This window comes from Crocuta crocuta, unplaced genomic scaffold, assembly GCF_008692635.1.
Source record: "Crocuta crocuta isolate KB4526 unplaced genomic scaffold, BGI_CrCroc_1.0 scaffold709, whole genome shotgun sequence".
Taxonomy (NCBI): domain Eukaryota; kingdom Metazoa; phylum Chordata; class Mammalia; order Carnivora; family Hyaenidae; genus Crocuta; species Crocuta crocuta.
In genome coordinates this window covers 2,659,633-2,683,259 of record NW_027530619.1, presented here as the reverse complement: position 1 = coordinate 2,683,259, position 23,627 = coordinate 2,659,633, and positions in this window count along the sequence as shown.

The window sequence follows — 23,627 nt, the reverse complement described above, 5'->3', positions numbered from 1 at the left end:
CCCCTCATTATGATATGTTTTTCTGAGAAAGAGAGGGGTGAGTAGAAGATGATTTCTTACCCCATCCATTTTTTTTTTGCTTTTATATATGAACACCTCTATAACTGTGATAACAGAAAATACTTCATAATAGTAAAAATCTAGTAATATTATCATGTCAGGCTCTGTACTATGACTTTTAGTTAGTCCATTTAAAATTAAATCCAATTAAACCATCAACAATTCAGAGGAAGTTATTATATTATTCTTTTGTTATAAATTAGAAAACGGAGGCAGAGTGATAAGTATTTCAAAGTTACATGAGGTATACCTGAAGAGTCAAGATTCTGAACCTATTCCTGGCTCTTACCTATGACTTTATAGCTTCTCTTTTAACCATCTCATGATGTTGCTTCCTATCTGTGGAGCACTAGGTGGGTGCAATGGAATTTATTCTGATGCCCATAATCTACTCTGTTCCCATTTACCTGGACTCCTATGTCAGAACTACCTCAGTCTTGGGCAAACCTCAACAGTCATCCTGCAGAGGGTTGTCTAATGTGGAAGCTCATAAAGTGTAGAGTTTGAGACCAGACTGACCTGGACTTGCCAGAACTTTCTAACTCTTCAAATTTTATTTACATGACATTTGGAAAATCACTTCTTTAAGCTTTAGTTTCCTCCTGTGATATGATTGTAGAAATTTTGGGGGCCCCTGGGTGGCTCAGTTGGTTAAGCGTCCGACTTCGGCTCAGGTCATGATTTCATGGTTCGTGGGTTTGAGCCCCGCAGAGGGCTCTGTGCAGACAGCCAGCTCGGAGCCTGGAGCCTGCTTCGGATTCTGTATCTCCCTCTCTCGCTGACACTTCCCTGCTCACGCTGTCTCTCTCTCTCTCTCCCCCTCAGAAATAAATAAAACATTAAAAAAATTTTAAAAAGAAATTCTATAGAACTTACACATTTTTGAGGAAGATGAGATGAACATAGGTAACTTTTATAGTGCTTATCATAGACTAAGTATGGAATGACTTTGAGCTTTTATGTTATCATTATAGACATAAAAAATTTTTTAAAAAGGCCTGGGAATATTACGTAAAACATCCACAGTGTACAGGTTAGTGATAAGAAATGAGCAAATGTCTATGTAGGTTGACTCCTAACTCAGTTTGATATTAACTCAATGATAATGCTTCTGAAATAATTTGCGAATTGATCTAGATCTTCAACTGTTTTAATGGTTTAATCTTTCCAGCCATATATTCTCTTTGCCTAAAATGTTTCAAAGGAAAAATTATTCTCTTTTAAATGAACTTTATTATATAAATGTACATAAGCATTTTCTTTTCTTACGCAGAGTTAACATATTTGAGGTCATGGGGGGAGGTGTCAAACATTACTTGTAAATGCTGAAAGGTGTGCTTCTGATAGTGACAGAAGTTGTATCTCCTGCATAGTCTCAAATTGTTCTTGTGTGAAACTCTATGATGTCTTAGTCTTGCTGTAATTTTTGCAACTGGTAATTTTTGCAAATGGGGTTGCTTGAAACCAGGAATAGTAGCGTTTCATTGGCAAGTTTCATTGGCACTTTTAAATTCTAAATTCTTCTGAAATTTATAGTCATTCTAACATTTACTTTATATAATCTTGCCTCAATTTTTTTGGATAAATTGTCCTATTAACTTCTAAGCTTTCTCTATAGATAAAACAAGTTATATTCATTTTTTGTTTTCCAAAATGTTTACATTTCTATAGCTTATTATATTATATGTGTAATTGATTATTTTATATTGACCTTATGGTTTCAATGACTCCATTTGTTTAAAATAGTATTTCTAGGTGGCTCAGTCGATTAAGCTTACAACTCTTGGTTTCAGCTCAGGTCATGATCTCACCGTTCATGGGTTTGAGCCCCACATCGGGTCTGCACTGATAGCATGGAGCCTCCTAGGGATTCTGTCTCCTTCTCTCTCTGCCCCTCTCCTGCCGCTCTCTATGTCTCTCTCTCAAAATAAATAAACATTTAAAAAAATAGTATTTCTGAAACCCAGTTATCTATGAAGCAATTTTATCAATTGCCTGTACAAAAGATTATTGTATAGCCCTTGGATTAATATTTTAAAATCAGATTTGATATAAAAGAATTGAGATCATACCATCTACACTTTCAGATCACAGTACTATGAAACTCGAAATTAACCACAGGAAGAAGTCTGGAAAACCTCCAAAAACATGGAGTTTAAAGAACACTCAACTCAGNCACGCTGTCTCTCTCTCTCTCTCTCCTAGAAATAAATAAAAAAATTTTTTTTAAATATGGAAACAAATGAAAATGAAAATACAACAATTTAAACTCTATGGGATGCAGCAAAGGCAGTCCTAGGAGGGAAGTACATTGCACTCCAGGCCTATTTCAAGAAATTATAAAAAGTGCAAGTTCAAAAATCTAACAGCACACCTATAGGAACCAGAAGGAGAACAACAAGAGCACCCCAAACCCAGTAGAAGAAGAGAAATAATAAAAATCAGGGCAGAAATAAGCAATATAGAATCCAAAATATAGTTGAACGGATCACTGAAACCAAGATTTGTTTTTTTGAAAAAATAAACAAAATTGACAAACCTCTAGCCAGGCTTGTCAAAAAGAGAAGAGGGAGCACCCAAATAGACAAAGTCCTGAATGAAAATGGACTTATTACAACCAATCCCTCAGAAATACAAGCAAATATCAGGGAATACTATAAAAAATTATACGCCAACAAACTGGACAACGTAGAAGAAATGGACAAATTCCTAAACACACACTCCCTACCAAAATTCACACGGGAAGAGATAGAAAAGCTGAACAGACCCATAACTAGTGAAGAAATTGAATCAGTTATCAAAAATCTCCCAACAAATAAGAGCCCTGGGCCAGATGGCTTCCCTGGGGAGTTCTACCAGACATTTAAATCAGAGTTAATACTCATTCTTCTCAAGCTATTCCAAAAAATTGAAATCGAAGGAAAACTTCTGGACTCATTTTACAAAGCCAGCATCACTTTGTTTCCCAAGCCAGACACCCAACAAAAAAAGAGAACTACAAGCCAATATCCTTGATGAATCCAGATGCAGAAATCCTCAAGATACTTGCAAATCGAATCCAACAGCACATAAAAAGAATTATCCACCATGATCAAGTGGGCTTCATTTCTGGGTTACAGGGCTGGTTCAATATTCACAAATCAATGTGATACATCACATTAACAAAAGAAAAGATAAAAACCATGTGATCCTATCCATAGATGCAGAAAAAGCATTTGACAAAATAAAGCATCCCTTCTTAATAAAGACCCTTGAGAAAGTTGGGATAGGAGGAACTTACTTAAACATCATAAAAGCCATCTATGAGAAGCCCTCAACTAACATCATCCTCAATGGGGAAAAACTGAGAGCTTTCCCCCTGAGATCTGGAACACGACAGGGATGTCCACTCTCACCACTGTTGTTTAACATAGTGCTGGAAGTCCTAGCATCAGCCATCAGACAACAAAAGTAAATAAAACACATCAGAATTGGCAAAGAAGAATTGGCAAACTTTCACTTTTTGCAGACAACATGATACTTTAAATAGAAAACCTGACATACTCTACCAAAGGGCTACTAGAACTGATCCATGAATTTAGCAAAGTTGCAGCATACAAAATCAATGTGCAGAAATTGGTTGCATTTTTATACACCAATAATGAAGCAACAGAGAGAAATCAAGAAACTGATCCCATTCACAATTGCACAAAAAAACATAAAATACCTAGGAATACACCTAACCAAAATACCTAGGAATAGACCTAACCAAAGAGATCTGCGTGGTGAAAATTATAGAAAGCTTATGAAGGAAATTGAAGAAGACAAAGAAATAGAAAAACATTCCATGCTCATGGATCGGAAGAATAAATATTGTTAAAATGTCATTACTACCAAAAACCATCTACACATTCAAGGCAATCCCAATCAAAATTACACCATCATTCTTCTCAAAGCTAGAACAAACTATTCTNTAAAATAAAATAAAATTTGTATGGAGCCACAAAAGACCCCGAATAGCCAAAGTAATATTGAAAAAGAAAACCAAAATTGGAGGCATCACCATCCAAGACTTTAGCCTCTACTACAAAGCTGTCATCATTAAGAGAGTATGGTATCGGCACAAAAAGAGACGCATAGACCAATGGAATAGAATAGTGAACTTAGAATTGGACTCACAAATGGTTGGCCAACTAATCTTTGACAAAGAGGGGAAAGAGTATCCAATGGAAAAAAAGACAGCCTCTTTAACAGATGGTGCTGGGAGAACTGGACGGCAACATGCAGAAGAATGAAACTAGATCATTTTTTAACACCATACACAAAAATAAACTCAAATGGATAAAGGACTTGAATGTGAGACAGAAAACCATCAAAGCCCTAGAAGAGAAAGCAGGAAACAACTTCCTTGACCTCAACCACAGCAATTTTTACTTGACACATCCCCAAAGGCAAGGGAATCAAGAGCAAAAATGAACTATTAGGACCTCATCAAGATAAAAAGCTGCTGCACGGCAAAGGAAACAATCAATAAAACTAATAGGCAACCAACGGAATGGGAAAAGATAGTTGCAAATGACATATCAGATAAAGGGCTAGTATCCAAAATCTATAAGGAACTCACCAAATTCCACACCCAAAAACAAAATAATCCAGTGAAGAAGTGGGCAGAAGACATGAACAGACACTTCTCCAAAGAGGCATGCAGATGGCCAACAGACACATGAAATGATGCTCACCCTCCCTCCTCATCAGGGAAATACAGATCAAAACCACACTGAGATACCACCTCATGCCAGTCAGAGTGGCTAAAATGAACAAATCAGAAGACTCTAGATACTGGCGAGCATGTGGAGAAACGGGCACCCTCCTACACTGTTGGTGGGAATGTAAACTGGTGCAGCCCCTCTGGAAAACAGTGTGGAGGTTCCTCAAAAAGTTAACAAATGAACTCCCTTCTGACCTAGCAATAACACTGCTAGGAATTTACCCAAGGAGTGCTGATGCATAGAGACAAATGTACCCCAATGTTCATAGCTACACTCTCAACAATAGCCAAAACATGGAAAGAGTCTAAGTGTCCATCAACTAACAAATGGATCAAGAAGATGTGGTTTATCTATACAATGGAATACTACATGGCAATGAGAAAGAATGAAATCTGGCCATGTGTAGCAACATGGATGGACCTTGAGGGTGTTATGCTGAGCGAAATAAGTCAGGCAGAGAAAGACAGATACCATATGTTTGCCCATATAGGTGGCTTAGGAGGAACTTAATGGGGGACCATGAGGGAGGAGAAGGGGAAAAATAGTTGGGGAGAGGGAGGGAGGCAAACCATGAGAGACCCTTGAATGCTGAGAACAAACTGAGGGCTGATGGGGGTGGGAGAGAAGAGAAGGGGCGTGATGGGCATGGAGGAGGGCACTTGTTGGGATGAGCACAGGGTGTTACATGGAAACCAACTTGACAATAAAATATTTAAGAAAAAAATAAATAAATAAAATTAGATTTTTGAGGCAATTTATTATGAATTTGGTAAGCTTTTTATTTTATGCTTTATTTTGCTGTATTTAATAATTTTAAGAAATATGTTTCAGGGCACCTGGGTGGCTCAGTCGGTTAAACGTACGGCTTTGGCTCAGGTCATGACCTCATGGTTCGTGGGTTCAAGCCCTGCATCGGGCTCTGTGCTGACAGCCAGCACAGAGCCTGGAGCCTGTTTCAGATTCTGTGTCTCCCTCTCTCTCTGACCCTCCCTTGCTCACACTGTCGTTCTCTCTCTCTCAGAAATAAATAAAAAACATTAAAAAAAAATGTTTCTTTTTCTCTCCCAGTTACTAATCAATTTCTACCCTAGATAAATAGTTTCATCAAACTATCATGTAAATATCAGAGAGTGGATCATTATGTAATAATTGGTGAATGTTTTTGGGTTGGCTGGGTAGCTCAGTCAGTTAAGTGTTTGACTGGCTCAGGCCATTATCTCATGGTTCGTGAGCCCCAAATCAGGCTCTGTGCTGACAGCTTGGAGCCTGGAGCCAGCTTTGGATTCTGTGCCTCCTTCTCTCTGCCCCTCCCCTGCTCTTACTTTGTCTCTCTCCTTCTCAAAAATAAATAAAAACATTAAAAAATTTGATAAATATTTAGCCATAGGTTTTATCTGGTATATTTAATAAAGCCTTATTGGTCAAATCTCCTAGAATTAAAAATAATAACAGTGCCAATTATCTAGAAGAAAGTGTATAGCAATTTATTAATTTGTGGTAGCTTTTGCTTAATTAAAACACCATGTTACTTTCTAGTTTTTGTCATAATCATTTACATATCTTTAAAAAAAATTTTTTAAGTTCTCAATATTGCCATCTGGTGGAGAAGTACCATTTGGGCAGTTAGGGTTTATATTAATGCATCGTTTTTAATTAGAATCTGTCAAAAACCATCATATCAAATACTCAATATTTTAAACATCAAAATAGAAAACTTGTCATTTATGCCAGATTTATTTAATAAAATTTAAAAGGAAACAGTCCACCTTTGCTTGGGGAGTTATGGCTTTGTATATTCCCCTTGATCTCCTTAATTGCTACAAATAAAGTTTCCTTTGTGTGACAATTCATCTGGTGTAGTTTCTATCCATGACTCATCAAGGAATAAATCAAGTTAGTACCTTTATATAATGTCTATTGTTTTCATTATTTCTTCTTTCCAGACACTATGCACCTATTTCCTTAATCCTGATTTAGGTATATATTTTCCCCTGTCAAAAAGGAAAACCCAGTATGTCCTACAAAAGTCATACTTCAACCAACCCAATAGTTGCACTTCAAAAAACATAAACCAGAAGACTCTAAATTCCCTTTATGTAAAGCTCTAACTATAAAATATTGAAAGGATGGACTAAACATCACCAAGTTTCCATGCTCCTCATTCTCCATACTAACTTCTGATCTATGCATACTACAATTGCCATTATAAGGAACATTCCAACTTAAACAAACAGAATGGAATACCTATTTTAATTGGCATGAAGAAGCCTCTGGAAGTCTTCCCACTTCCAAAATAGCTTTATTGAAAGATTCATTGCAAAGGCTAGTGAAAAATTAAAGACACAAGAGGTACCTAAAATAAAAGACTGCAAGACTGAAGTGACTCCTACTTCCTTCTCTCCTACTTTACTGAGTATTGAGTCACTCAATGAATCTTCTATCTGATGTGCCTTTCCATCAGGAAGAGACCCCAAGGCCATAAACAAAAGTCCCATCAAGGTTGTGGCCTTACACCTGCAACAGCTCAAAGCCAAAAGCATAAAACACCTGGGCCTCCCCAACTGCACTCTCCTACAAGTCCATCATCAAACACTGGCCCAGAAATTGGTATCTCATTTGTAATCATGCAGGACACTGGGGAGAAAAACCCATAAAACACTGTCCTCAAAGATTTTGCTAGATCCTTTGACACCAACTCAAATGTTCCCATATCTACCAGCTAAGGAGAGTTCCTTTATGGACGAGTCCCAGGGGACTACCTGCTAGCCCCTTAAACAGCCAAGGTGAAACTAAAGTTACAGAAAAAATGGGGACACCTGGGTGGCTCAGTTGGTTAAGCCTTCCTACTTCAACTCAGGTCATGATCTCAAGGTTCATGGATTCCAGCGCCACATCGGCCTCTGTGCTGACAGCTCAGAGCCTGGAGCCTGCTTCAGATTCTGTGTGTCTCTCTTTCTGCCCCCCACCCCCCCCACTTGCATTCTATTTCTCTCTCAAAAATAAATACATATTTAAAAAATGAAAAACCTTGACAAATTCCTTCAGCTACTAGGGCTACATTTTCTACTTTACACCTTACCCAATTCAAAGACTGAAGATAGTATGATAGGAAAAGATCAGATAAAATAGGCAGACAGGGGAAGATTACCACCTAAAATCCATGGGTGGGGAAAAAACACACTTAGAAACAATGCTGGAAGCATTTAACCAGAGCAAACCCCCTTGGGTGTGAGGTTCCTCTTAAGAATGTAACATACCACCTACTCCCTCTCAGGTTTCCCTCAGGAATTTGACAAAAGACCAGACTAAGAAGTAATTATTTTTGACCTGCAAGAAACTGTTGGGCCATAGACCACCCCTCACACAATAGAGCGGAGCCAGTCAGGAATGGGCAGTCCAGCCCCTAGAGTTATCCAGCCAATAAGGGTAGAACCTGAGAAGAAACAAGGAGAAAGGGGAGGAGGCTCTGACCAGAACCTTAGAAAACAAGGACCCTGCCTATAGTCACAGGCATTCACTTTCCAATGCCCCCCTCTGTAAAGAGAGCTCTCCTACTCTTCTTTTCTGATTTTATACTCTTATAGACTTTTGCCTACTGCTCATTCAGTGTTCATTTCTTCATTCTTCGAAGCAATGAGACAAAAAACCCAGGGTACTCAGATAAAGAATCCTGTGACAATAGGACCTGGGAAAACTGTCATAAGTCGGTGAAGAGTGAGAATTCTTGGGGCGCCTGGGTGGCTCAGTTAAGTGTCCGACTTCAGCTTAGATCATGATCTTAAGGTTCGTGGGTTTGAGCCCCGTGTCAGGCTCTGTGCTGACAGCTCAAAGCCTGAAGCCTGCTTCAGATTCTGTGTCTCCGTCTCTCTGACCCTCCCCTACTCACACCGTCTCTCTCTCAGAAATAAATAAAACATTAATTTTTTTTAAGTGAGAAATCTTATCAGAATTAGCTCTCCTGTATCTCTATAGCCTAGTTGATAGAGGAAGGTAAAATATCACATTATCCCTTATTGGTTATGGATCTTTTTTTTTCTCCCAGAGACACCAGTTGCCTTCTTGTTCGTCAAGTTTTGTGTATCAAGAATTAGGTTTGGCTTTTTTTCCTGCCTGAGTAACCCAAGCCATCAGTTTCTACATATGCATGTTCCTGGGCCCAAGATATGGTCAGACAGAAACGTGAATTCTGGAGCATCTGGGTGGCTCAGTAGGTTAAGCGTCCAGTGTTTGATTTAGGCTGAGTTCACGGTTTGTGAATTTGAGCCCCATTTTGGGCTCTGCGCTGAGGATGCAGAGCCTGTCTAGAATTCTCTCTCTCCCTCTCTCTGCCCATCTCCCATCTCCCTCAAAATAAATTTAAAAACTTTAATGTGAATTTCTCCCTATTTACATTGAGGGCCCCTATGGAATGTTGCCAGTTTTCAAGGGAATTGCCTAAGTCTTTATTTCAGCTATCTTTGGGAGTGGCTCCAGATCTCCAGAGAGTAGTATCTTTTACACCTTTTGGGGGGATGTTTCCTACATCCATGGTGTCATTCAGTATAGTCAGGATTATTTACAATGTATCCTAGCTGAAGCCTGAGGAGATATTTGAAAGGGTTTTTTAAAGTAACTCTGTGGTAGGAAGTTGGCAAAATTGGAAGCTGATACTAAGAATTTAATGGCAACTTTTTAAAAGACTTCGTTCCCTAAACTAAAATGAAACTATGTACCCAGAAAGAAAGAAAAAAAAAACATTCCAAAAACAAATAGCTTTAAATCAAGAAGATAGATATTGTGAGAAGTGGGATGATTCGCTTTTAGAAATACCAAATAAAAGCTGTGCTGTCTAGTTAACAATAGGTTTACAACCTATTGGAAATATGTACAAACCCTCACTCCCTACAATGGAGTCCCAAACCCTTAGACACTTCACTTCCTGGTTCTTCCCCTCTCCGTTTTGCAGGCTTGTTTTTACTGGTCTTGGTAATAAGCATGCTCCAAAGAACTGAAGTCCCTGAGTAACCTCAAGGTATGTACATTTGTTCCAATCAGACTACTTTGTGACTTACATGGGCATAGGTGACATCCAAGTAAGGCTGTCACCTCTGTAGTACACAGCCAATGAGGAATCTGGGAGAGGCTTGCACACTAGAAGATAAATTGCCTGTGGTAACTGCCTTAAGTGTGCCTGTCCATCAGACACTCCCTCTTACAAGAACATTGATTAAAGCCTCACTTCACTCTGCTCCTGGTCTCCGTGTCCCTCCTTTGGTTGGGTCAGTGGGCTTATTTTCACAGATATCTTTCGATTTCTATCTTAGTTAAAGATCTCCCTGATACAAAGAAGCAAATTGAAGATAATATAGTTGAATGTATTTCAGATTGCAATCCAATTATCTGAGGAATTAAAAACACTCATCCTAAAAATTGAGACTAACTTGTACAACTTTTCTGACAAATTGAGTCATTATAGGAACAGAAAAAACCCACCTATTCTCTTTACTAATTCCCAAACCTTTCTATTTATTGCAAAAGGCTTATATGTATTGTAAAAATTCTGGACTCAGGCAATAAAAGTCTTTCTTGAAAGAATTTGCATTCATTCTTTATCTGTGGCTTTGAGATGTAAATTCTACTCAATCTTTTCTGGGAACTTGGAGCCCTCTCTTTAAATGCAAAAATGGAGATAATTCTTATCAGAGGTGGAAAAAAAGCATTGGGGGAAAAGCTATTTGGAAACTGGACAGATGAAAAATCTTAAAAGTCTTTTCCACAAACAGTAAGTAAAAAGTTTAAGTCATCTGGTAAACTTAACTTACTCTATCCATTGGAAACATGAATTGGATCCAATGTTCTTTTGTAAGCTAATGAGTTTTGCACTATTTTACCTGTTGGCTAAAATTTTAAAACAAAAGCTATAAGAACTCTGTTTGCATCTGTCTGTATGTCTTTCTCTATATATGTAACAGAATATGACAGTGTTCATGCACTTTTCCAGATTCTGGTTCATTATGTGTTTTCATCTACTTCAGCTCCAGAAAAAACAACAACAACCCAAAACCAAACCAAAGCAAAACATGAAAAGGGATCTGCAGTTTTATACGTGGCCTTATTGTTGGGAGGAGATGGAATATATGAGCACCTTTCATCTTCAGTGTACATAGATCATAGGCTTAGTTTAGTTTCCTTTCCCATGGTTATTAGTGAGGACTGCAACTGCCAGAATCCCAAATAGATCTTATCTTTTTCACGTCAGTCATCCCTCTCACACAAATTTGTACATGCAATCAAGCTATTGTCTGACTCATCAGTTTTTCTGAAATTGTCAGCATAAATGTCAATTTTATGTGGAGTCTTGCTTAAATTCCCAAATCCAATTTTATTTCCATATTATAAATCAATTTTTCTCTTTGCCATCATTTACAGTTGTAATTAAGTATAATACTGATAGTTCTTTTCTTACTACTATTATTGATATGGTACAATCTAGAAGGGGGATATTTTTTCATGTTGATTACTATATCCAATAGCACCAACTGGTCTGACAATAATTAAGTTCTCCATAAATAATTTTTAAATAATGTAGTAAATAAATAAATTTTATTGCCATATAATAAGCTATGGAAAAAGAGCAGTGGTGGATATAACAGTTTGGCTTTCAAAAAATCAATATTCAAAATAATGCCAAAGTTAAAGGGATATAGATATACAGATCTTTATATTTTTTTAATGTTCTATTTATTTCTGAGAGACAGAAAGAGACAGCATGAGCAGGGGAGGGTCAGAGAGAGGGAGACACAGAATGTGAGCAGGCTCCAGGCTCTGAGCTAGCTGTCAGCACAGAGCTCAACGCAGGGCTCGACCCACGAACCACGAGATCATGACCTGAGCCAAAGTCACAGACCCAACCGTCTGAGCCACCCAGGTGCCGCTAGATGTACTGACCTTTAGGCAAGGGTATGTGTGTTCTCTAATGGTGATAAGATGTTGACACTGATTTTTAAAGTGACTGAAATAATTACAAATTTTAAGTGTTATTTATTCTTAAATAACTGTTCAACACTATTTGCCACTAGTCTTTGCAATAACAAAACAGTTCAAAGATGGTGTTAATTTACCAACACCACTTAGCTTGCCAAGGAAGATTTTTTTTTTTTTAACATGGAAGGCTTTAAATAATGTTGCCTTATGGATAAATTCATTCAAGTGAAGGAATAAGCCACTAAGCGAGAATTACTTAGAACTACTCAGATTTATCTGAGGGTTTTGGATAAAACTCTGCATTAAGTAAAGGAACAGATGGACACCTGCTATGTTTTTTGGCAACATGTTTTCTCTTATATAAACAAATAGACTGTGTTTGTATGTGTAGGAAACACCTCTTTGACCTTTTCCATTAGTACAAATACTGCATATGTCTATTCTACAGATGCTTTTTAAAGAACATATTAGGGACGCCTGGGTGGCTCAGGCAGTTAAGTGTCTGACTCTGACTCTGCTTTGGCTCAGGTTATGATCCCAGGGTCATGAGATAGAGCTCTGCACTGAGCCTGGAGCCTACTTACCATACTCTCTCTTCCTCTGCCCCTCCTCTCGGAGGTGTGCCCTCTCCCTTTCTAAATTAAAAAAAAAAAAAGAACATGTTAAATTTCTTGGTACTTATCTAATCATTTTGATACTTTGATATTGCTTTTAAGGTATATTAAAGGGCATAGAAAAGAGTTGGTTAACATTTTGATGGAAACTGCACTCATAAAATTAAATAGTTAATTTTATTACAAATATAATAATATGTTTTTGTACAAGTCTAATGTCAAAGAATATAACTATATGTTTTTATATTACCTTGTATCTCTTTGAAACACCAAGCCAACTCAAGTTTGGGCTTAATTGTTTTTTTTTATTATAGTTTCTTATCAACTTGGTTTCCATATAACACCCAGTGCTCATCCCAACAAGTGCCCTCTTCCATGCCCATCACCTTGGGCTTAATTTTGTAAATAAAAACTTTTGAAATCAAATAAAAATATGGAAATAAACTGAAAATATTACTGAAAATAGAACTACAAAGAGAGTTCAGTAAAGATAAAAAACTTAATACTTGAAAATATGGATATAATTGTAATACCATAATGAATAATTTTATTAATTGCAAGAATAAATGGACACATATACCATGTTCCAGGATGGAAAACAGACTCAGTATAAGAATGTTTATATTCTCCAGGGGCGCCTGGGCGGCTTAGTCGGTTAAGTGTCCGACTTTCGCTTAGGTCATGATCTCGCGGTTCGTGGGTTCGAGCCCCGCGTCGGGCTCTGTGCTGACTGCCGGCTCAGAGCCTGGAGCCTGTTTCAGTCTGTGACTCCCTCTCTCTTTGACCCTCCCCTGTTCACGCTGTCTCTCTCTCTCTCTCCTAGAAATAAATAAAAAACATTAAAAAAAATTAAAAAAAGAAAAAGAATGTTTATATTCTCCAAATTAATTTATAATATTGAATTCATTATTATCACAAATGTTAACTTTATAATTTGATTATAATTTCCATCCATATAAGAAAAAATGTATGCGACTAGCTAACTTTCAAGGACAACAGCAGTGGACAGTTCTTTTCTCATATAACAAAGATACAGGCAGAAATTTAAGCTGTGGCACTGACAACGCAAGATTACCTTTGAACATCTAAAAATCACCTTCTTAGGGTACGCGAAAACATTGCCATTTCTTGAAAACCACTAGCAAATGTTTAAGCATAGGTATCAAGCTCCTATGTCTGTTACTCTCCCACAGGCAGGGACATGGTTACATGTAGGGATGTAAGTATTACAGATATATGACCTCTTCCAGATCACATCCAGAGAAGTATATAACCACTAATTGCCTGTTCTCATGTTAGTTGGCACTTACTTGGAATATGCTGACTGTGTAATTATGTGCTTTTTTTTTTTTTTTTTGCCATGCTACATCCAATAATAGCTCATTATTATCTTGCAACTAGCTGTTTTGGAAGTATTTACACCACAAAAAGGGGCAAATAGTGTATATATAAAAGTCCTCCCCACCCCCCCGCCTGCTCCCATCAAGAAAGTTTGATGTGAAACATTTACTATCAATCACCAAGGAGTATTATACTTGAATTCAGAGATTAAAAATAGAACATTTTGAGTCATGACAAACAATGATGTGTGACCATGGATGTGAATAGCTGAAGAAATTAGAATCAGAAGTCTGCTGGTGGAGCAATAGTGATTGCCCTCAGAATAGTGATTTAAAGTGGAGAGGAAGACAGTGAATCAGTTTCTATTTCTTTAGATTGAAGACATGGTAAATTTCTGGGAGACAGTTGCATCGCTAGAAATTTTTAAGAAAGAGTATGGGATAGTTATTGACCTTTGGTCTCAAAGGGACAAAGATTTTGACAAATATATCAGGGAATTAATAATTAGATGTAAAAATGGGAGCAAACAGTTGTATTTTTAGCCTACATTAAATCATTAAACTTGATATTTCTATAAATAATATATTAATTTCATTGTAAAATGTATTCATTGCATTACAAAGGACAGTATGATTTTTTTATCCTGGATTTATCTGAATTAATTTAACTTTTATATTTTCTCTTTCCTTTGATAAAAGTACTTCATTTTTCCACTTATTGTAATCTTCAAGTTCTTATTACTTTTTAGTTGTCATAAACAACAGAGTATTGAATGATAGCCATATAATAATACCTAACACAAATATAATTTCAAGAAATAGCTTCCAAAACATTTTTCTTAGCAAATACAAAAATGATACGTTTTTTTAATATCTATGTTATGCTCTTATCTTAGAAAGAAAAGTGTTAGTAATGTAATATTTTTACGTATGTATTTTATGATTGGGCTTTTTGTGTTTGTGTTTCTTAATCCGGGATTAGGAAGTTGTAGTTAATATTGTATTTAGAGTCTATTAATATGCTAATGTAGCTATTAAAATATTGTATTTACAGTATTATATTATCCTAGAAGTCTGTGACATTGGAAATATTTTTTTCTTAAATTTCAATTTTATAACAAAATGGAGAATTTCAGTGCCAAGTGAATGATTATTTTTGGAGGTAATGTAGAAAGAGTTTTCAAATATTCTCTCATATGTAATACTTGTGTAAAATAAATACTCAAAACAACAATATGACGGACATAAAATTTCAGGAGAGTAAGTTAATCATATTTATTATTCACTGTAGGTTTAGTGTCTAGCGTTTACTATTCAAGTAAATGAATGTTTTCTTAAATGAATGTAGGATTCATGATTTTAAAACATCAGGAAAGGTTATGAAAATTTTAATGTATTTTAGTGTGTTAATATATATAAACATAGTCTATCACGTAAGTATATATGCTTAAACCATTTTCATTAGTGTGTTCTAACAGCAGAGGGAGATATTGAACTACAAATTAAGTATTTTTCAGTACACATCTTTTGCTGAATGATTTATAGCCAATTAGACACTTGACTTTAAACTTAATTTTCTTAAGACAATACCTTCTTTTATAAGTCTTTAATAAAGATGTCTTTTCCCCAAGGTATGTTTAGAAAACAACAATGTATTTTATAAAACCTAAAAATGCATATTATGCTAATATTTCACTTGATATTTCACTTAAATGTTTTATACTTAAACATTAAATAACTCAAACCTAATGCAATGTTCATTTTATTGGAGCTGGCTTGTGCAGGAAATCATGATTCTAACACTCAATCAGACTGGAAAGTTGGTTGTGTGACCCTCACCAAGTTATTTTCCATTCTTAATTTTCACTTTCCTTATCTGTAAAATGAAGTTAACAATATTATGTCTCTTATAGGGTATTGTGAAGATGTTTTTAATTGAAATATATAATAGGTGCCTGGGACAGTAATTTCTTATTTAAATATATCAAAATATATTTATTAAGGTTCTTAATATTATCATGATATTTAGAATTCAAATAATATTTGTTAAATGAGTGACAACATAACTAATATCCACAATGATGACTCTGAGCTGCCAAGAAAAATATAGACTGTAATACCTTAACACTTTCACAAAAAAACAGCAAAATCAAGTCCTTAGGAGAATGATAAGCAGTATTAAGTTGTTATGTTTGTTGTGAGAAGGAAGAACTGGGGAATCAGAATGCCATAGCCCCTTGGCATGCATGATGGCACATTCTCATATCTCACTCCTGCTCCCATTTGTTCTTTAGATAATCCAGGGGTTTGGTGAATGCCCACTCCCATCATTAGTACATGCACACGACTTCCACGTCTAAAATACACTTCTGAGTGTTATGGGCAGGGCACATTGGTGGGATGGAGGCAGACATGTCTATTATGAAGGGGAGGTTATGTATCCACTTGAAGAATCTTACCTGGGGTGTCTGGGGTCTACTTTAGGGCAGGCAGTATCTGGGGTCCACACTAGGACAAGGAGACTGCAGAGCTCATTGCATATAGAGCATGAAACATGAATCCGACCCAAAGGGCTTCTGGATTTATATATTGCACAAGAGGCTCTTCCCTCAGGCACATCTAAAGTAAGTAGAGTAGGATCTCCCATAAACTGATTTCCTCTTAATGTCAGTCTTTATAGCAACTTGGTACTCATTGACTTAGAAAGACAAAGAAGTATAGATGGTTATATATATATAATTATACAGTCCTTTAGATATACCTAAATATGTATGAACCATATTATTATGTATATACTGTATACATATACAATTATACTGTATATAATTATACAGTCCTTTAGATATACCTGAATATGTATGAACCATATATATGTACGTTTACATATAAAAAATTTATCTTTGTGTTTTCAGCCAATGCAATTCTTTGCCTACAATTGTCATTAATGCTTACGTATTGAAAGAAATGTTTTAGAAAAAGTATTTCTAAAACCCAAAAGTATTCTTTTTAAATTTATTCCTATTATATAGAGAACTAGAATCTGATCTTATTATAAATTATGTCCGCTTATGAAGACATTTGTCCTGAGTGGCAATTTTATCTGCTGAATAAACAAATTCTGAAGCCAGAGTAGAGTGGATAGGTTGAAATCTAGACTCTGTCCTTACTAGTTCTATAACACTGTGTATATTACATTTATGCACCAATTTCCTCATTCCAGTAGCACTTATCACATAGGTTTGTTCTAAGGATAAATGTGTTACTATGTATTAAGTGATCACACTAGTTATAAACATGATGAAAGCTCACAATTATACCTTCATATACATACATACATACATACAATGAATTATTATTATTTCTATTAATTTAACATCTAAGGATTTAAAAAAAACTTTTTAAAAAGGTAGTTGGAAACTAATGAATAACTGTAGCATGTTTTATTTCCTTTTTTTAAATTTAATTGAGGAACATTTATAAACCCTTTTAAGAATATGATGCATAGGGGCGCCTGGGTAGCTCAGTCAGTTAACCTTCTGACTTCAGCTCAGCTCATGATCTCACTGTTCTTGGTTCGAGCTCCACGTCGGGCTCTGTGCTGACAGCTCAGAGCCTGGAGCCTGCTTCAGATTCTGTCTCCCTCTCTCTGTCCCTCCTCCACTCGTGCTCTGTCTCTCTCTGTCTCAAATATAAATAAACATTAAAGAAAAATTTTAAAAAGAATATGATGGATTAAAAAAGACAAAAAACAATGGAGGGGCACCTGGGTAGCTCAGTCGGTTAAGCAACCGACTTTGGCTCAGGTCATGATCTCACGGTACCTGGGTTCAAGCCCCGCATCGGGCTCTGTATTGACAGCTAGCTCAGAGCCTGGAACCTGTTTCAGATTCTGTGTCTCCCTCTCTGTCTGACCCTCCCCTGCTCACGCTGTGTCTATCTCTATCTCAAAAATAAATAAAACATTAAAAAAAACCAATGGAGTTTGTCAATTATTCTTACAAATAAATATTCAATAATACTTTGTGTCTAATCATACTCAAATTTGGTTGAACGTTTCTTAAAATATACTGTTAACACATTGTAATGATCATTACAGGCCAGCAATGGAACAACTACATACATAATCTATATGTTTAAAGTAAAACTTCAACGGAGCATGCTCTCTCCAGCTTTTAGTTGTTAGGAATTTTCAAAAATATCCACCAGAGGGAGCTAAAAGAGTGAAAAAGCTCTAAACCAAAGGAGATGTTAGGAATAATTCTCTTAGTTCTTAATATTATATAATATTCAAGATTAGTTTTAGATTAAAAACTCTTGTTTTCAGTTTTTCTTCTTCTCTCAAATCAAGAATTACTAAACAGTGATTTCTACTAGTATCAAAAATCTGTAATATTTTGTGGAAGACATGTATTCCTGTGTTCCAGAAGGAAAAGCAGGTAAGTGCTATTTTGAATTGCTTCCTTTTTTAAGATAGTTAGGCTATGTTTTAAAATTGTTTTACTGGTAAACATTGTTAAAAGCTGTTTCTAAAACATTCTAAAACATTTAGAAAACAATGTTTTCTAAAACATTGTTAAAAAGAGGTTTCTAAAAATCAGTTTACTGATTGTAGTAGATTGGAGTTGCAAATAAAAATAAGGAAATATTTTTTATAAATGCCCCTCTGATCATAATCAAAGAAAAGAATACACATATTTTGAGGACTATTTGTCTTACTGTATCATGTGACTTCAAACTTATTAGTCTTTGAGGAGGAAGGAATTGAAAGTTTTTAGTTCAAATGAGTGTTTTATGAGGCTTGAATTTTTAGATTGCCTAGGAAAATCTGGAATGATACATCCAAAATTAACTTGAAATTACTGTCGACTCCTTTTCATTACCCTCCCCAAAAGAAACAACAAAGGATATCTGTCCACTTATGGTCATTTGATTATTTTTAATTTTTATTAGAATTTTATTGCTTTTGGCATTTCATTGGTATTTGTTATTTATTATATATCACAATGGTCTATGTCCTATTACAATATTGGGAAACCTGAAAATTATAAATAATATTGCCCTTATTTTCTTAAACATGTAATATTATATGGGATATATACAATATTGAACTGTCATGAGGAAGGCTCAATTATTTCAGAGGAAAGATTAAAGATCAATATAGGTGAGATGTATACAGTAAAATCATCAAAAGGATAATTATATTAAAAATATCCATATGTATCTTCATGTAGATTTATAAGTAAGAGATAAATGCATTTTTTTATACATTGAATATAGATTCCGAAGGAACAACTCTGGGCATCTAACTGAATTACAACTCAAAAGCTTATTCTCTCTGTTACACTATACTCTTTAAAACATTATATATCAAAATGCAATATTCCTTATTTTGTTTTGCAGTGTTCAGCAAGATCCCTATTAACAAAAGCAACCAACATTATTCAGTAAAATCTACCATTAATGGTTTATTCACTTTCTTGATTAATATTAATAGTCCAGTGATGACAGTAATAATTCAGTAACTATTTTTTTCTACTAATCCCATTGTTATCAAGTAAAAATAATGCAAAATAAAATAATTTCTGAGTCACTTGTTGAACTAGGTATTTACATTTCTCAGTAAACATGTGTTTCTTTGTCAAATATTTTCTTTCTTTACAGAATATAGATCCAAAAATTTTATTTGTATCCAAATGACTATAAAAATTGGTATTTAAATTTCCATGTGAACTAATCAATCCTAAATTGGTGAGGGTGCTACTTTCTTTCCACAATGTGGAGATTATCTCCATATGGATGATTTTGAGACATAATTAAATAAATATACATATATGCATGTATTCATGGTCATAATATGTACTGCTTTATCTTACTGATATAATACATTGAACTTAATGAAACTGACATGTCTTGTAAAAATGCATGAATACTACAATTATGGGATTAAAACAGTTTGAATACGTTTGCATTCCTCGTGACACAGCAGTAGTTGATAGGGAGAGTCAGTGGTGTCCAAATTGTGATTGGCAATTGAAAGACATCCAGAAATTTTAACTCTCCTACAGGTGAACCACCAAGCTGAGTATCTATCATGCTTGATTCAGTGGTATTTGCCTGGCATTGTTGTTAATCATCCTGTAACAAAGTGATCTGGTCACACAGATTGTTTTATAATAACTGCCAAACAGCAATATTTGGAAAGATCTAGGGGATCAATTTTTTTTTAATTTTCAATCTTGATCTTTTGCATTAGTTTTTGTTATTTGGACAAAATTTTTTAAAAAAATAATAATAGATATGCATTCCTAGGAACAGTAAGTGTCCTAAGATTACATGATAGTGAGAAAGACAAAGACATTATTCAACTTGAATAACTACTTATTTGAGTGTTTCCTATGTGTAACTCACTCTGTAGTACTAGAAAAAATACAAAGTAGATAATAGCCTTCCCTAGAGGAGTCTTTACCATCAAAGTAACTCCCAGTCTACCATTATTACACTGGACTTTGTTCTCTTGCATACTGCTCATTATTCATGCAAAACATTCATCAACATTTTTAGTTGTATATAGATATACATATGTATAGATAACTAAATATATGTATATACATACATATACATATATATATACACATACATACATATATATATAGATAGATAGATATAGATATATATTTAGTTTCCCCAAACACTTGTGTGTGACAAGTTTCCCAAGCCACTTATGTGTGGTAACATACTATACTATAGTATAACATACTATATTTATACTACTATAGTATAACATACTATATCTATCATATAAACTCCCTCTAAGACATATAGACTTTTTACTGTAAAGTTTGGTACTTAAATTTCTGTGTCAACTAATCAATGTTAGGTTTGTAAAATTATTACTTCCATCTCACTCTATGCAGATCATCACTATATAGATGATCTAAAAGCATAATTATATATAGACATAGATGGAGATAGAGATATATAGACATATGATATTCATGGTTATGATATTTATCTTACTGAAATAATGCAGTGAACTAAATAAAACTGATGGCATATTTGGAAAAATGGCTAAATATTACAATTATAAGAGTAAAATATTTAAAATAATTTGCACCCCTCGGTGAAATCATTATTCATGATGGACATATACAAATGTCTTTCTCATGTACAGAGATGTTACTGCTAAAAGGTGAGAAATTTTCTATTCTTCTTTATACAAAGGTCATGTTCCTTTAGTTAAATTGTATGTTATTGTCAGAAGATAAAGTATCCATGATCATTATGCTCTGATTCTTTTAACAGAACCAAAAAAAAAAAAAAAGTAAGGATGGTAAATAATTGTTTCAGGCTTCTTTCCCAGTGAAGCATGAAAGAGAACCCTAAGGGGCACCTGGATGAGTCAATCAGTTAAGCATCCTACTTTGGCTCAGGTAATGATCTCAACAGTTCCTGAGTTTGAGCTGTGCTTCAAACAGCTCTATCTCTCAAACATAATGAATAAACATATCCTTTTTGAATAGGATTTGTGTAAATAAGTCCAATTTACATTTTAAGTAGACTTTACCCTATTATTTTTAAAGATTTTTAAAAATTTTATAAGAGGTATTAATTCTGTATACAATCAACAGGATAGGAATACAAAATAACAAGTAGATTTAGCTTTTCTTATTTCTTTTAGGGTTTTCCTTTAGGGTTTTACAATGCAACATACACATTTTCAAAAGTATATACAATTTTAAAGAATACTTTTAGCTTGAAATAAGAAACAGGAACACGTCTTTATTAACGGTTGTATAACTAGTGCACAAATTCTCTACATATCTGTAAATTTAAATATTATTTACAAATCCTGTAATATTAAATTTTAATAACATTATCTTGAGTTTCATTGTAATTTTCTGAAACTACATAGCAGACAGAGCCCAAGGTATTATTTCCTTGTTTAAATATATCTTCAGAGAATGAAATCATCAATGAATATTTAAAATCCGTCTATAGTATTATAATCCACAAAGGGTCACCAAGGGTTATATTTCTACTTTCAAAATATGTCCATATGTCTCAATCTACACCACGGATAGTGGAAAGAACTTCCTCTTCAAGCCTTCCAGATTCTTATGTTAAAATCAATCAGACATACGTTTTTATTGTACCACTTAAATGTGGCACTAAAAAAAAGTGGGCAAATGCTCTGATATAGAGCTAGTTCTATACAGCATAAATCAATCTCTTTCACTGTTATTAAGTTTTCTTTCCTCTTTCCAATGCTTAATGTTGATCTTTTCATTCTATTTGTCCCATATGCCTTATCAGTCCAACAAATTCCATAAAATATTCTTCTGTCTGGCCTTTGTCACCATCAGATACGTAAAATGATTCCCCACCCTACCCGCCCCCCATCCACGTGAGCAGAGAAGAGAAGGCATTTTCGAGTCCTGGTGTTATGGCTGTGCACTGTGCTGCCTTACGTACAGAGCTGCTCTAAAATGACTAACAAAGGTAGGTTTATTTCTTCTGGCTGCTTGGTAATTTCACTGTAATTAGAGCTTTCCTGTGTGTCCCTGAAGATGCACATTCTAAGAAACAGTTAAAAGTCACAATAAAACATAATGTAGACTATGTGGTTAAAAATAATTGATTACTTTTTAACATCATCCAATATGGAGTCACTGTGGGTAAATTATATGGAAAGATTAATAAAATCTAGTATTAATTATCATCACTTAGTGAATTTATTGTTAAAACTTGGAAAAAGATACACCAGGAAAGTATTTTTCTGTGTAACAATTGGAAATTTAAAATAATGTTAAATTAAATGTTGTCCAATAATCAACAACACATTCCGCCGTAAACAATTTGGAAAGAATGACGGCATGACTGACTTAGTGAAAAAACTGAGGAATTAGCATTAACAAATTCTAGAGAACAATGGATTTAGCCATAATCAGTTTGCATGTACTATTATATAATTTTACTATTGAGTTTAATATAATGCTGAGTAATTCTTTAGCATTATTCCTTTGAACTAAGTTCAAAGTTACAGGATGCCTCTCAAAGAATTCTTTACCCAGCCATTCTTTGTGTTTCCCATCCAAAATCTAGGAAAAAGCAAAGAATAATAATTATAAAAAAGGGGCTGGAGTTACTTCTCCTCTTCCTTACCACTGAATTGACCACTAATATATGTATGAGGACAACATGTCATATGTAGATAAGGAATTTGAGGTAAAAAAAAAAAAAACTTGGATTATCTGCTAGGTGTACATTATGGATAAAATAGACACATAATCAAATTGGAGAAAATGAGAGAAACCTGTGTCGATCTATAGGGAGTTTAGTTCTACATGTCCACCTGTCTGTTTGAACCACAGGCTGTTTGAATCGCCACAGACTGTACTTCCAGAACATTTCTCCTGTGGCCTTGCTTCCAAAATTAAAGGAACACATTTAGAGAATTGTGTGTACAGTGCTGGGAGGAAGTTATTCTAGTTCCTTGTTTTCCCATTGATTCTAACTGCATGTTGTCCCTACCTATCTAAATCATTAGATTGAGTGAAGTTAATGTAACCTGGCCATCAGCGAGCAGCAAATTGGGCCTAAGATTAATTCCTTTTTCTTTTCCTTGTTTCCTTTAGTCTCTCATTCCTTATCTTTATCATCTTTCCCCACCTCCTTATCTGTATCATTATCTCTATATCATCTTAAAACACACAATGTCAGGAAAATAAATGAGACACTTAATGAGTAAAAAAATATAAAGGAATGTGAGGATATTAAAAACTTCTTCAAAATCCATATCTTTTAAAGCAACTATCCCACACTAAGAATATGAAAACTTTATGAATTTGAATGCATATACTGCAGACAGTCATTAAATAATAACCCAATCTGATATTCTCCCA